Source organism: Falco rusticolus, chromosome 13 (genome assembly GCF_015220075.1).
Source record: "Falco rusticolus isolate bFalRus1 chromosome 13, bFalRus1.pri, whole genome shotgun sequence".
Classification (NCBI taxonomy): domain Eukaryota; kingdom Metazoa; phylum Chordata; class Aves; order Falconiformes; family Falconidae; genus Falco; species Falco rusticolus.
In genome coordinates this window covers 3315664-3331186 of record NC_051199.1, presented here as the reverse complement: position 1 = coordinate 3331186, position 15523 = coordinate 3315664, and the positions used below count along the sequence as shown (strand labels likewise).

Sequence of the window (15523 nt, the reverse complement as noted above, 5' to 3'; positions counted from 1 at the left end):
CCAGCCCAGCCCCGGCACCGGGGCACACTGCGCTGTAACGGGGCCCAGCCTAGGCCTGGCAGAGTGACCCCCTGAGCGGGCCGAATCCTCCAGTAACTCCCACAGAAAAAATCTCAGCAACCGCAGGTGCTTCTCCCAGGTGTGGGTGTGTAATGAGGCCTGGCTTTCCCCGTGTGTTGTAGGGTGTTTGTTTAATCTATGGGGCGAGGTATATTTATTCTAATGAGCTTATTGTGGAATGTTAACTTTGCTTGAAATGGTTTCATATCTCTGTAACCTCTCTTTTATATCTCTTGGCCGCAAAAAGTCAGCCACTAGGCTGGCAGCTGCAGCTCCTTCCCCTGGTCTAGAACAGCTACAGATAATGTGAGAACTTGGTGTACGTGTACGGAAAGGTCCATATGAATATGTAGCCTTCGCTCACTGCAACCGCTGTCTTTCTTACCGCTGTTGTGGTAAATCGCTACAGCTCTTCTGTCATTTATTACATAATGTAAAAAAACCCACCCAAAATGTACATTTTTACATAATGTAAAAAACTCCACCAAACCCCAGGGATATTTTCTGCAATTTGCTTGTAAAACTGTGTTTTGGGAGTTTATAAAAATGGTGCAAACTATGCCTTGGTGCGCTAACTGATCTGTTGCATTTTTATTAACCAGAATGAAACCAAAGATCACTCAGAGTTGTACTTTCTGTTTAAAATTTACAGGTCTCTTTTACTTGTCCTTTAATGATACTACTGCTATCATTGTGACAAGAACTTCTGAGCATGAATAAACACAGAAGAAAACAGTTCTCAGCAAAAGAAAGCTCACAGGAAAAAAAAGGAAAAAAAAGCAAGCTCTACAGAGTCATGGAAAGGCTCCAGTAAATGTTTAAGGTTTATTGATATAAGCCTTATGTTTGTCTTCTTTTCTCCCTAAAGATAAATAGAGTTTGGTCATGAGCAGAAGTGCATTTAAGTGTATACAGCAGAAGAAATTAAAGTCTCCAGAGCTTTGTTCTGTGCTGAGTTTACAAGGACCAAGTGCGATGGCCTGAGCATAAATGCAGCTCCCAGACCAATGGAGGAAAACGAGTACATGGGCGTGGGCTCCAGGCTAGGCATCTTGCTGGTTTTTCCTCTCACAGCTTAGCTGTTTTCACAACAGTCTGATCCCAGGCAATGCAGCTCTGCGGTATCAGAGCTGATCTGAGCACAGGCAGCTGTGGGAGGGGGTGAAGGTTGCAGAGCCTGTTGGTGCACTTAACCTTGATAAAATGTAATCAACACGATCAAGTTTTTTTCTGTAAACTTTTGAGTATTTCACCAAAACCTTGTGCAGGTCTCCAGTGCTTCTATTTCTAAATCTATTTTGTGAGGAGCCGGGCTCTTCCCTGCACTGCCTGGCGGTTTATACTTGGATGAAAACAGCAGTTGACTATGAAACCGCAAGATATGGTGGTGGCTTTCTCTAGTCCTGGGCCGGCCAAAAGAAAAGATATCTTGCTATATGAAGAGAAATACTCTAACTGCGTATCTAAAATTGCTCACATCTTCATGCTCTGCTAGAGGACACCTCTACTCTTGTCTGCAGCAGCTGATGCCATTTCAGAAGTAGATGATGATTGTGGTAGAGGCTTAACTTTCTTACACAAAGTTGGAGTAGTAATGAAAAGCTTGCTTTCAACAGGACAAGGCAGGCAGTGAGGTAGGTTGTGGATATTCCTCTGGGGTTGTTAAGTTTTGTCATCCCTTTCATAACTGGTCTTTTCACTGCAGAGTCGAGGATAATGCTCAGAAAATATACCTGGTGCCCATTCCAGCTCTGGAAAAAGTATAGGCTTCTCCAAGTGGGAATATCAAAGCCTTAGAAACTCCATTACTAGAAGTGGAAATGAGGGATATTCACCAAAGGACAGATTTTAATAAATGTGAATGTTGTGCTTTGTCTTCCAACCCCTCAGAACATGCTGTGGTAAAAGAAAGAATCCTGCTTCTTCCTGAGCTGAAGCAGCACAAGTCTGTCAAGTCTCCAACAACCTCCTGGGATCATCAGCCTTGTTCAGAAAGTGCTGAATGATACAAACAATGCTTCATTTATAGGCGGCTCGGGTTAATTTTTATTCTACTATATCATTGCTGCAAGGTACTTCAGAAGATGCGGCTCGATTTGCTATAAACTTATTCACATGGAACAAAAGTTCCTGTAAAATGATTATTGACTAGTTGCCCAAAACATGTCTGTTTCTACCCCAGAGGCATTTGAAAAGGAGGGTCTGCAGTGATATTCCAGTTGTAGGAGCAGTGTATTTCCACTGGGACTACCTCAGAGGAATATGGAAAGTCTAACTAGCTGTATTGTGCAATCTGAGCTGAGGTTCTGTGGTATATAACCTGTGGTCACAGTGCTGAGAGGGGGTAGGAGCTCTGAAAACTTACTTGTTCTTGACAGCAGCTGGTTTAAACAGCAGGCTTGAATTACACCCTGCTGTTGAAATGACAGCTTGGAGGGCCAGCTAAATTCACCAACTGTTTTCTGCTTTTCTTTTACAGCTGTGACCTTTTAAAAAATATATTTTTTTGCTTTAAAAAAGATTATTTGGTGTAAAAAGAGCTGTTGATATCCTCACCTTTATAATCTTTTGCCTGGTACACTGTTTTGTGATCCTAGCCAATACCCTCATCTGTAGTAAAACCCAATATTGGTAAACATCTGAACACAAAATAGTTTTCAAAGGTTCCTTTGGTTACACACACCCTTAGGTGACCTCCTCTGGTAACTCTAAGGTCCTTTTCCAAACTATCTCCAAAAACAGCCTTCCAGAGCCTTAGTGAGCTGGAGTTCAGCGCCTCAGGGCTAGTATGTATCGCTCTTTGAAAGGCACAGCTGGAGCAAGTGTGGTAATTTATATACTATAAAAATAAAATTAAAAAATCTACACAACAAGGCTATGTGGGCTATGAAATTCTAGAGTTTAAATTTCTGCTGAAGAGCCTCAGCTCGTTTTAGCAAAGGAGGTTGTTTTAGTTTGAAGTGATAAAGACATACTTGAAAACTTGTCCTCCTTGCTGAGTAACTTTGAGGCTTGTTTTCCTTTAGCAAAAAAGATTTAAAATGTCTTAGAAACTTTGCCTCCTGTTCTGTCTTCTAGACCAAGGCTGGGCATAATTAAATGCCTAATTACATTTGTCACTTTAATATGTACTTAAAAACAGGGCTGTAGGTGGAGAGTGGTTTTATATCCAACACTGCACTCCCCCTCAGAAAGAAACAGCTAATTTTCTTTTAAAATGTATCAGTGCAGGTGTGGAGAGCCCGGCAGGTCTCTGAGCAGGACGACTCCTTGTCTTACTGAGGTTTTACTCTGCTCCTTGGCTTCTTGAAACCAAGAGTTACCTCTGTAAAACTCCCCACTGCATCTGTTATTTATATGTATAATTTTAACATCCAGACCTGCAAAGACAAGGCTGTTGACAGTTTGCACACATAAAGCTGGTCTGACATATTTGTGAGCAATGTACAAACCCACAGTATTTCCCATCCAGTGGGTTGCCGCTTCAGCATTTATTTCTGTCTGTACCACTCTGCGCATTTCAGATTTAAATTTACTTAAACAAAAATTACCATTTCAAATGGAAAATCTTGACTTCTCCCTGCCAGAACAAAGTATCTGCTGGTTATTTTTACCAGTGCAAGCCTATTTCATGATTTTTAAGCTCCGATGTTTGAGTGGTTTGAAAGCAACACCTCCTGGCAAGCCGTGGTATTGCTTGTGCAAGCAGAGGCCTTCCTCTTGGATTGATACTCCAGACAGCGCAGTCATTTGCAGCGATAGTCCCTCGCTCCTTAGCATGCAAATCTCAGTGTGATTGATGTGGCTGTTATGATTCCCACTGGGGGAGAAATAAATGTGGGAAGGGTGTTCCCGAAGTGTTTAAAATGACAGCAAACATAAGCACGTAGTGCTGTTGTACAGGTATTGCTGCCTTTGTTTTTTATACTATGTGTGCTTGTTTACAGTGAACAATATAACCAAAAGCAATGCAGGACTTTATAAAAAAAATTGTGAAGCCAGCAAACAAAGGATGCTGGCTACCATCCCCGTAAATGGTAACGTGGACATTAGTGTTCATCTTTGCCCTCTTAACTGATTCCCTTTGTATCCCAGCGTAAAACTGACTGGCAGAAAACAGGATTCAGAACAGTTTCAGAAACCTTCAGGAATGTTCACAGTATCCCATTCCCTTGGTGCTAATGCAATGTGGCTGTTCTTAGGAGCAAATGAATATACTACAAAAGACAGGGAAGCACCACAGAAAACTGCTAAAGAGCAAGGTTACAGTCCCCTTACAGCATTTACGTGTGGTTTGAGGTACTGTTGTGCGGCATCACTGTGAAACCATCCAGCATGCTGGAATAACTTGAGGGATCAGACACGAAGAATGCTAGGTAATTTATACAAAAGACTGAGATAGGATGCAAATGTTCATATAATTATGATGAATAAAAGCAACACAAGTCATTGCAGGCGGCCATTTCTTGGAGGAGACTAAGATTGTCAATAATGATGACAAGATACATATAATGCATAAAAGTTTCAGCTGTCTATTCCAGATCACTGGTTGTTGATGTACCATTAAGGAAACTTTTCTGTCGAGCAGTAAAGCATCTGTCAAAAGTTTGGCATCTTAATATCCAGTTCAGCCACGTAGCCTGCATCCTTGTATTTTGAGAACTGGCTGAAAAATTATCTGTTGGAGCTGGTATCCCTCAGTCTTCGAAAACATGGGAAACCTTCAGATGACAAGGAAAGCATTTCGCGGTCTGCCTGCCCTAACCGCACCCCCGACAGACCTGGTGCACTTCTACCCATGGCAGCCCAGCGGGTCACCGAACCTTGGCTCTGCCTGGCGGGGCCGGCCCGTTCTCCCGGAGCGCCGGCGCTCGGCAGCCCGCCCGGGGCTGCCCGCACGCACCCGACTGAGCCCAGGGGGCCTCAGGCGGGGAGCGCCTCGGGCTGGCGCTCAGGGCTGGCACCGCAGGCCGTCAGCAGCCGCCTCACAACCGCCTCACGGCCACCTCACAACCGCCGCCCAATCGCCTCACGGCCGCCTCACGGCCACCTCACAACCGCCGCCCAACCGCCTCACGGCCGCCGCCCAACCGCCGCCCGTGCGCCGCTGCGCCTGCGCGCCCGCTGGCCGCGCCGGGGCGGGGCGCGGCGCCGGAAGTGACGCGCAGAGGCGGGGCCGACGCTGAGCGGGGCGGTGCTGCCGGCGCCGGACGCGGTGCCCAGGTAACGCGGCGGGGCCGGGCCGGGGCCCTCTCCCGGGCCTCTCCTGTCTTTCAGCGGCTGAGGCAGCGGGAGGGTGGGCGCGTGCAGGGCCGCCGTGCCGGGGGTTGCCCCGGAGGTGAACGGCTCCGCCGGCCCCTTAGCCTCCCTTTGGCCGCTGTGGGAGCGCTGGGCCCCGCGGAACGGCCGGCGGTTGTGGGTGCTCCCGGGTGGGCCCGGGCGCCAGGGGCACGGGGCGCGCCCCGGTGCTCCCCGGTGCCACTTCTGCTTTGCGGGGCCGAGTCGGGGGTTGTCCCCCCTGTTCGGAGCGCGTCCCTTCCGCGCTCGCGTGTTTAAAACAACAAAAAGGAGGTTTTCCTATTAAAAAAAAAAAAGTTAGAATTGCAGCCGCCGCACTGAGCCCTCTGAAGAAGCGAGGTCTTGGTAATGCCTATTTTGAGGCAGATGAACAATCTCAGGGTATTATCTCCTCCTCTTCCCGGGAGGGAGGACGCGTTTAAGTAAATCTCCAGCCGGAATCCGAAGCAGATCGTTACTGGGTTAAGGCTCTGGCGTCTGTCGTAATCCTGGCCGTGCAAAACGTCCCAGAGGCTGTTAATAAAAAAAGAAAAAAAACTGCGCAAGCTTTATGGTTTTGTGCTCTGTTCCGTTTAAAAAAAAAAAAAAAGGAAAAGGTGGTGTGGTAATTCCAATGCTGCTTTCATCTGGCAGAAGTTTGGAAGACTGAAGGGGATGGCTTTAGTGGGGACTTTGCTTGCACTATATCTGGTTTAGCCCAACAGAGTGAAAGAAGATGATAACTGGTCAGAAGTGAAGCACTTAAAACTGAGGGAAGACAGCATCTTACTTTCTTGTAGGGATAGGCAGCTCCCAGGGCAGAATCTAGTACTGCTCGGTAATTTGTGCTGAATGGGTGAGATAGGTATAAGTAATGCTTGCAAACATAATACAATGAAAATAAAACCTTTAGAGAAAACGGATAGGAACTTGTCGGCTTCCTTTCTCATTGGACCTTTGTGGCAGTTTTGTTGCTAGAAACTACTAAGACCTTGTTGTGGCTTAATTTGTAGTTGTTCTTCTTTGATCCTGTAGTTTTACTAGTTCAGAGAGAGACTGGTCTTGACGTGCTGATCTCATTCTCAAAGCAGAGTGAAAAAATAAGCATAAATACTTTATGCATCCATGCTGAGATGAATTTGAGTCCTGATCTGATTGCTCCAAGGAGGCATTTGAGATGTGAAAGTGTACATTTTTGTAGAAACTGTATCTATCAGTAAGCATGGAATTTCAAGAGAGCAGGTTTGAGATTATGTTACTGCTGAAAAGGGTGGCCCTGTGGGTTCTTTTCCAGCCCTCTGATTGTCTGTTTTCATTGCCTCTCGTGCAGGTATAAGCGGTTGTGTGGTCGGCTGGATTCATCTGCCAAACCGACCAGCAGTTAGCACCATATAGAAAGTGAACTTATGGACCTGACTGTGTGTCTGTGCTAATGATATGTATGTAAGAGGGAGAGGCAGGTCTGCCCATTAGGCAGTATTATGGATCACATTCAGTTTAGCTGCTTGTGAATTCCCCGAGGCTGTGCTTCCCTGGACAGGTGAGCTGCCCTAGTGTTTGAGGTTTGGTTTTTTGGTGTGTTTTTTGTTGGTTTGGTGTTTTTTTTTTAAGATGAAAGCTGTGCAATACTGTCTGTCTCCTTATTTCATGATGTGACTAATACTGTCAGCCCTGCCCCTCGCTCCCCCTTTCCCTTTTCTGAGTAGAAATATTTTTATTTTGTTTCCTAAAAAAAGTTCACTGTTGGGTGATGACCAGTCTGGTACATGTGAAGAGTTAGAAATGTAGAAATGGAGAATTTTTAGAAATTTACCTGTGGTGATTATCACCAATATCTCCACTGGAATCGTTGCTGAAACATGTTCAATTTTAGAGAACAAAAGCAGTTTCTGCTAAATGTAAAGATGGGAGTGCTAACAATACATGAAGAAATCATATTTAAACACAGAGAACAGGTGGATAAAGAATTGAAACAGATGAAACAAGAAATTTCTCTCAGTTGCTGAGTTTTGGTCTGAACTGTATTTTAACATCTGTTTTTGACATCAGAAAGATCTCTGTCCAAAAAGATGATAAAAGATGAGACTATTAGCAAAATTTTTCATCAGTGGAATCCAAATAATTTTCTGGGGATGTAAACAGTCTGGTTAGCTTCACTAAGGCTAAGACCAATTGACCTGAAAAAAAAAGGTGTCTTTTGTTTATTGTACTATTTTAAAGGCTACGTTAGTACAGCAGCTCATAGATTTTATTAAGATATTTAGTGGAGAATAAATACTTCTTGTAATGTCCAAGAGTTTTATATAAGCCTTTGTGACATAATTTAATGTCTTCATTGTAATGTTAAAATACTGCTTCTTGAAAAAGTGCTGAATTTCCAGAACTTGTTGTGGTTCAGTTTTACATTATTTTTGCACTGTGGCTCCTGCCCCTGCCTTGAACCTGTTCTGTCACATACATATCATACTGTTTAGATTTCCTTTCACAGAAATGCTTTAAGTCCCTTATTAAAATTATTAAAGCTGAATCTAACTGCTGTCCTTGTAGAATTTATCTTTACAACTTCTCATAAAGAAGATAAATTGCCCTTTATTCTTCTTTGTTCGGAAAGATAGCGTAAGATTTAATAAGTTACTATATCAAATACTCTAGGTGTGTCTCAACAGTACAGTGCTTAAGTTAAATATTGACTTGCTGTATAGGACTTTGGTCTTGTGTAACCCTTGCTGAAGCTGCAGCCAGGAGAAAGGTATTATTGCTGAGATAATAACAACTTAAAATTTCCCCCTGCCAAACTCAAGCCAGTCTAGCTGTGCACAGAAGCAGCTACTGGTGGCAGAGGAGGCTCAGCAACCTTCCTGTTGTATACTCATGCTCAGTGTTGGTAGTCTCTGCTGTATGATGTGAGTAGGTAATTAAACTTGTACCTGGGGGAGGTGACAGTACTTTTCTGTCTCTCACTAGATAATGAAGTGATGAGAATTTGAGGTCTCATCATTGATGCCAAGTCTGGTGGTCCTTTCTAATCTTGCTTTTATTTATGCTTAAACATACCTTTAGCTGGAAGAAATTTTGTGTGTCAGGCCGTCTCCTTTCTGTGATGCTGCCTCCCAGTATAGAAGGCTCTTTGTGTTTTACATACAGATTCCCTTGAAAAAATAAACATTTCTTATTCTTGCAAAGGGTTGCTTTCAGATATGAACTAAGTGTAACTGGTTCAGTATTTTCAGCCTGCTCTGTGCCTTTTTCCTTGCTGTTGCGGGCTTTCTTATAAAGGGCTAAAGTCTGATTGCCAAACTTTATAAAAAATAGAATTCCTCTGGAACTGACAAGATAAATTTTGTCCCTCAGTGATGTAGCATGTATCGTTCTCGAATGCTTTGCTGTGGGGAGCTCAGCATGCAACACAGCCGTACATGAAAGAAAACTAATTTTTCTCTACCTAAGAGGCTTTGTAGGAGGGAGGCATCTTAGGTTTTTTTATTTGCCAGTGGGGAATAGGAGTTTCAAAGTAACGAGGAGGTTGTGAGCAACAAAAAGAGCCAGTCATCTATGATGCTTTAGGTGAAGGAATTTCTGCATCTTATAATAATAAGGCATTTTGAGCTGTTTATATGTGAGTGGAGGAATAAGTTATTTTGGATCCTTGGTAAGCCTGGTTTCCTGTCAGAATCTAGTTCTGGGAAGATTTTTCTCCTGTATTACTGGAAGAAAGTTGGGTTATGTCATGTGTCAGCATTGTTTGCTATAAACTGAGGCTTTAATGGAAGAAACATTTTGTTTTCGATGTAGGATTGGGTTGATAGATCCTGCCCTTTTACTTACTTTAAACCTCTTCCCTAAATGTGATGGGCATGAATTGCTCCTTGTTCACTCTCTGGATATTCTGGAACATGTGTTTATAGAGTGTCTGTGAAGAGCCCATGGAGTAAAAGGGGATTCAGGCTTTTACCATTCCCATCAATTTTTTCCACTTTGTGAATTTAATGTTCTGATATGATTCCTTTTCAGGTGTATTTCAAAGATGCATGAATGTTTGGTGTGACAGGTCAAGATTCAGGCTGAACTCCAGATGGTGGTCAGAGGATTACTTTGAGAGCTAATTATGAGTGTTCTTTGTATAAGTCTGAATAGTTACATGACAAAAATGTTTCTTTAATGATTCATTGGGCAATTTAGTGGGGAAAAAACACCCAAATTTTTAACTTCCTGATGAAGCGTGTTTTTTTCCCCTAGCCCACCTGGCTCGTATTGAACTGTACCCCAGCACTTGCAGGCTGTTTTAATGGATGTTAGTTTGCTGACTCTGAAAATGAGATCTATGATATCTTTCAAGTCCGGATATCTTATTCTCTCTGCATGTGTGGCCTACATTTCTCCTTGCATCCATCTACTGAGTGAGTGTACTGCTATGGTACGAGCTGCAAACAAAGACCGCTGCCTGTGGTTTATCCAGGCGTAGACTCCGTTGAATTAGTGAATACTATTTTTGGAGTTCCCTGGGGGAGAGGGTGGTCAGCCTTTCTAACCTCGAAGCCGAGCAGAGGGGAGTGTAGCAATGCCAGCTTTAGTGTCACTGTGCTCCGTCAGCTGTCGGTGGTGCTTCTGTCAGAGAGGATCCTGTCTTCTGCAAAGGGGTGTTAGCAGTGTCATCCAGCAGCAAGTTGGTGAGAAAACATTCATTTTACTCTGTTGGTTTGTTATTGCCAGGAAACACCTTGCTGCATTTCAGAGACTCCTGAGTTATGACTGCTCCTGTCTTAGCCTAACAGATTTGCCCTCTTGACTCGTGGATAAAGGTCAATGCCCCTGACACCCGCAGCTCCAGATCACTGTGCCAGCCTGTCTTGTCAGGTTGCATTGTCACTGTCTTATTTAGTGTCTGGTGCTGTGGCCGCTACAGTTTTGGCCTTTGCTCTGTGGCAGGACAGCTTAGTGCTAAAGGGGATGAAGTTTCCTCTCAGTTACGTCCCTCCCTGTTTCTGGACTATTTGTGTATCCCTTGAAGAGCAGTTTCCCACTGGTGGTGTGTGTCCAGTGCTTCTGCTGGCTTCAGAGCAGCCAAGCACCTGAATGTTGCTGGAGGTGGAGAAAACATAGTACTGGGGTCTCATGCTGGTTGTGCCATGGACCTCAGCAGGCAGCAGATAGATTTCTGAGTTTTCCTTAATATCATTTGTTTTCTACCTGTTTTCCTGATAGCAACCTGAATGCTACAGTTTGCGGTGTTGCTCGGTGGCATTAGGACACCCCTTTGGGAATGTTTAAAAGTTGCTTTAGTCGCAGGGTTGCTGAGAGGACTTCCCTCTCTTCGTACCTCCCTCAGTGAAGGTTAGTATATCATATAGGTGACAGAGTACTTGGACCTTCCTGTTTTAGATACAAATAGAGCACTCTTTTAATGGGTTGTTTACATTCCTCAAGGTGCAGTGTCCTGTAGTTTCGATGTACATGCCTGTCTGTAAGGGGAAGAAATACTGGTGCTGGTTCACTGATCTGATGTGCTCCTGTGATTGGAGACTCTCCCTGCAGTCTGGTGGGCAGAAGATTGTGCAAAGGTGCTGGCTGTAAGCTACAAGTAGTATTTTTGTGTTCAGTCATCCATTGCCTGTTTCTGGGGACAAGAGCTCTCTGAGGAGAGATAATCTGAACTGTTGATGTGTGCTGTTTAGTGCAGTCAAGTTCAGGAGCAACGTAACCTGACTAGGTAGGCAGTCAGCTGTGGAGGTATCTGTATTGAAGCCTCCTAGCACTTGGAGTCATGGAGAGTGTTTGCAGAATCATTTTTTCCCCAGTGTCTAGGGCTAGAATGTACAAGTTGCAACAGAAAGAGTCATCGTGATGTCCCTAAGAGATGAAAGGATTTGTTGGGTTTTCCTTTGTCAGGGAACAGTTGACCTTGGGACCAGTGCCTTGAGACTGCTGGTGAGCTGGCTGCTTTCCTATGGTTCTGAACATGCTGAAGCAGCAAAGATCATTCCCTAGACTCTGAGTGTGATATTTGGTCAGTGTCCTCGTCAGAAACCGGATTACCTTGAAGTCAATCTCTTTGACTTAATTTCCAAGCGGAACTGTCAGTTCTCTTCCAAAAAATCCTAAATCTAAGCCTAGGTTTCCTGATTCATGAAGTGGGAGGTTATTGTATGTCTAACCCCAAACTGGCTGCTGCTCAGGGTTCTGCAGCATGTGATGCCTGGTGTGGCATCGGATGATGGATGGGTGGTTTGTTGATTCCCTCCTGGCCAACTTGAACTTTCTGCCTATTTTGTGGGTCACTCATATGGTTGCAGGGCCCAAAGAAAACCCTGAGTTCAGATTTGTGTCGCATTGCATGGGCTGGGTACTGGGTAGTTCTTGACACTTAAAACAGCCCACTCTTCTCCAGTACACGGCTGTCATCAGTACCAGGAAAGATGATAGTAAAGAACCTGCTCAGCAAAATGGCCAGTTTCCCCTTTTTGTGCTCAGTGAGTTCAGTGGTTTTTTTGGAGGTTGCAGTACTTCGTACTAATTAATTTCTCTTATTTTCTGGTAGGTCATGCTTTTTCCAGGTCGCTCCCTAAGATTTGATTTCAATCTTTTTTCTGAAACCATGCATCTCCGAGGCAGAGGTGCTATACCACACTTGTGTGTTGAGAGAAGACTTTTATTTAATAATTAGAATTATGCAAAAGTTAAAGTTATTAAATCTTCCAGGTGTCTTTTGAAGCTACTACTGAGAGAGCAAAGGCTATTGCCAGAGTCGCTTGAAGGTGCATTAGACTCTTAGGAGCTTGTTTATGCTTTGTGTGATGAGACATATTCCTTGTCCTCCTTTCCCCCTGGGCTGGCTCAGATTATGCTGGTAGTATTTAGTGAAGAACACTTCCAAGTCTGATGTCACTCTACAGCAAAAACCTGGAGGTTTGTTGAGATACACACCAAGCACTGGGACTTTGCAGAGTCATCCAGGAATGAAACTGCATTTTGTGGAGCAAAATGTACTGAGATTGCCATTTGCATGGAGGACTCCGACACTTGTTTTTAGATAGCTGTGAAAGAATAGCTCCAAGCAGAGCTCTGCAAACACGTTGTACATGTGCGAAGTTGCCTGAAGTTACAGGAGAGCTGCTTTTAAGTGGCTGGTTTTCTTTAATCTGTATTGTTTGTATGACACTCCTCCTCCTCTCTTTGTAGTTCTTCCAAACTCCAGCAGGAAGTTGAGAAGAACTGTGAGTTTGGGATACATCCAAAACCTCTATACCTGTGAGCCTGTGGAGAGGTGTAGGACTTGCCCTGCAGATATGGCCAAATGGGAAAAAAAATCTTGGGGAGACTATTCATCTGGAGCAATAAAGTGTGAAAGTGAAAATAGGTAGTACGTACTGAGCTGTAGTTATTGGGATGTAGGTGTCTTTTCCTAGACTTCCTGGCTAGTGGGAACCTTGAGAGTGTGACCTGAGTAGTCTGAAAGAGATGGAGGGTTTCACTGCCTTGAGTAGCGTTGTGACTTTTTCACGGACACCCAAAAGGACAGAATATTGATAACAGAACTGCGGGATATGCTGTGTTGAAATTTTATCTGCCTAAGTAGCTGCTAGTCCAATTCCATTAATGTTTGCATATTTAATAAACTTTTAATGCTGGATTTTAATGAGTTGGCAGTTATCTCTGAACATCCAGCAGCAGCAGTCACAGAGTGTAGGTGGCTCTCAAATGCAGATTTCTCTCACTTAGGAGGCATGTGGCCTTTCCTTGGGCAGTCAGCATTTGCCAGGCTGTAGCATGCTTTGATTCAGTTTGTACTGATGTACATCAATAATGAACTGTTAATTTGGATGGAGCCCTAGGGTTAAGTTTTTCAGGGGAGAAATCTTTAAAAAGCTGGATATAAGAGGACACGACCTTGGTTAATCTCATAAAACACTATTTATCTACTTGGGATGATTCTTGCTACTGATCTAATTATTTTGGCTGCAAAATGGGCCTCCTAGGGAATTTATTTCTAATGTGGCATTTGCTCATTTACAATCCCAGTGCTTTTGCTTTCCCTTTTCAGCCTTAGTTTCCAAACATATATCAAATTTCTCACAATCCCAAGCAGGCTAAGAAGTGCCCTGGTTGTGCTGCACAGTTGGAACCCAGTGTCTCTAATGAAGTTAAGGAAGCTAATCTATTATCGAGGGTAACCTTACTAAAATTCAGCAGAAAAGTTCAGTATTCGTGCTCTTGAGATAAACCTAAGTGAGTGAATATCTGTTGGTATGTAAAATGTAGCATGCAAGGTGAAAAGGGACTTTTGATAACACGGTGTAATTCTCACTTCTGGCACCAGTATGACTAAATAATTCACTTCCCCACTCCCAATCTTTAGGATAAAGTCTCAGTATGCTACTGTAATATAGATGCTCGATGTATAAGCTGTGAGGGTTGCAGGGGTAAAGAGTGGAGCCCTTACTGCTGCCTTTGAGATAAGACATAGGAACAGTGACTGGACCCATCAGATAGGTTTCAGGTGACCTTTCAGTGTGCCTGGTTAAAAGTCGGAAAAATGTTTATGTAACATACTGTCTTTATCTGAGAACGCTGTATTTTAAATTGAAGTTCTTTTCGTATCTCCAGAATACCAGTTTCTGAGGGGAAGAGCAAAGAGAGTAAACGACAAAAACTGATGGACCACTACATCTTCCAAAATGAGCCTCTTCACACTTTTCCACTGGAAACTAGCATGTCTTGAAGGTGAGTAGGTTTTGTATGTGACAGATGAGCTGCCCCATGTCCTGGGCCTTGACCATCAGTCTTCCCAAAGATAGATCTGTCCTCATTTCAGCTTAATGTGCAACTGCTTTTCTGGGCTGGCACAGCCCATAGAAGCATGCTTGTGAAAATGTGTATTTTATAATTGGGAGAAATATGTAGGAATTAAGTGGTATTTTCCACCATATCAATTAATTATCATTAATTTGGAAGCTCTTGAAAAAGAAAGAGTGCTTGGGGAAAGAGGTGAGCCATTGGGAACATGGATATTTTTTGGTGAGTGGAAGAAATGAAGGTGTTTTATTTTGAGGATGAGAGTTAAGTTTGTAAGACAAACTTGTGTTTAGTTTGTGAACGTATTAAATTAGGGCATTTTCAAGTTCTGTTCCAGTCATACCTCAGATGGTATCACCAGTGTTCAGAGTAGCTGAGAAGAAGAGTGCTTGCTGTCGAAGATGGTAAATTAATTTCCCCAAAGTAAAGAACATAATGCTTGAATAAAATTAAATCAAAATTATATTTTGTAGAGTTTGTGTTATCTTTTATGTTATTTTTGTACTCAAGCCCCTTAGGGCTGTAGGCAGTGACTGTACAGTATTGCTTTTAAATCCTTTAATAACAGAAATCAAAATGGGAAATGTCATGTAAGTTCTGGACTCAACATTGAAATAAAACCAGGATTTCTGAGACCAACAGTTAAGGTTTAAAATATCTTGGTTTAGACTTTACTGTCACTTTAATAAATAACATGTGAAAGAAAGCCACGAGCCTATGTAAGCCAAAGTTTGCCTGCTCAGCAACATTAATTCTGATTTTTAATTAGGCTAATAAATTTGCTTTTCTGTTGGTTACTTTATGGATAATTAATTTTTTTTTTTTTTTTTGGTATGAGCAACCTAGCATCTACAAACTCGAAGTTAATAGTGGAGTGTACGTGGTGAAAAATAGGGCTAGGTGGTTGTTAACTGTCATTTTGTCTGCACAGAAATTGCTCTAAAATGTTCAGCATTGGAGTCACAGGCCCCTTGTGTGTAAATGCTTTTTGGTGTGAGGAGAAAGGCCTGGTAGAAATTCAGCCTGTGCTGAGCTTGGTTTTCCTTTGTTTTTGCAAACTGGAAACTGTGTCTCATTATCCATGTGCGTTTCTTAAATACTTGTATATGTGGTAGTGCTGATGAGCCTCCCAGGAGTGTATTACTTGACACAGGCACAAGAGGCTGCAGTGTCAGGGAACCTTACTACTTCAGGAGAAAAAGACTTTTAGCTAGAGAGAGAATACTGTTCACATTCCTTTGTGCTATTTGGTTTCTGATATAATCTGCACAATTCTGCATAAAAGGATGGAAACCTGAAACCCCCAAACTAAAATGTGTTACCAAGTTCTGAAAGGTTTCCTTGTTTGCAAGCGTCCTCCTCAGGCTCAATAAGAGCTGTGGAATGTTTTGCAAAC

The 15523-nt window shown here is 43.1% G+C and overlaps 1 protein-coding gene across 6 annotated transcripts in view; it reads left to right on the top strand.

The window, feature by feature from the left end:
* The first annotated feature begins 5221 nt into the window (after positions 1-5221).
* The window catches only part of MAP3K13 (mitogen-activated protein kinase kinase kinase 13), a 79972-nt gene continuing 69670 nt past the window's right edge, over positions 5222-15523 (top strand). For 2 of the 6 annotated variants that reach the window (XM_037406496.1, XM_037406504.1), the window contains exons 1-2: positions 5225-5283; positions 13939-14055. The gene's annotated coding sequence lies outside the window, so the exon portion shown is untranslated. Of the gene's footprint in view, positions 5284-6667; positions 6878-8065; positions 8087-8127; positions 8241-13938; positions 14056-15523 lie in introns of those variants that run through there. The other 4 variants (XM_037406499.1, XM_037406500.1, XM_037406497.1 and 1 more) reach the window with 4 other exon arrangements.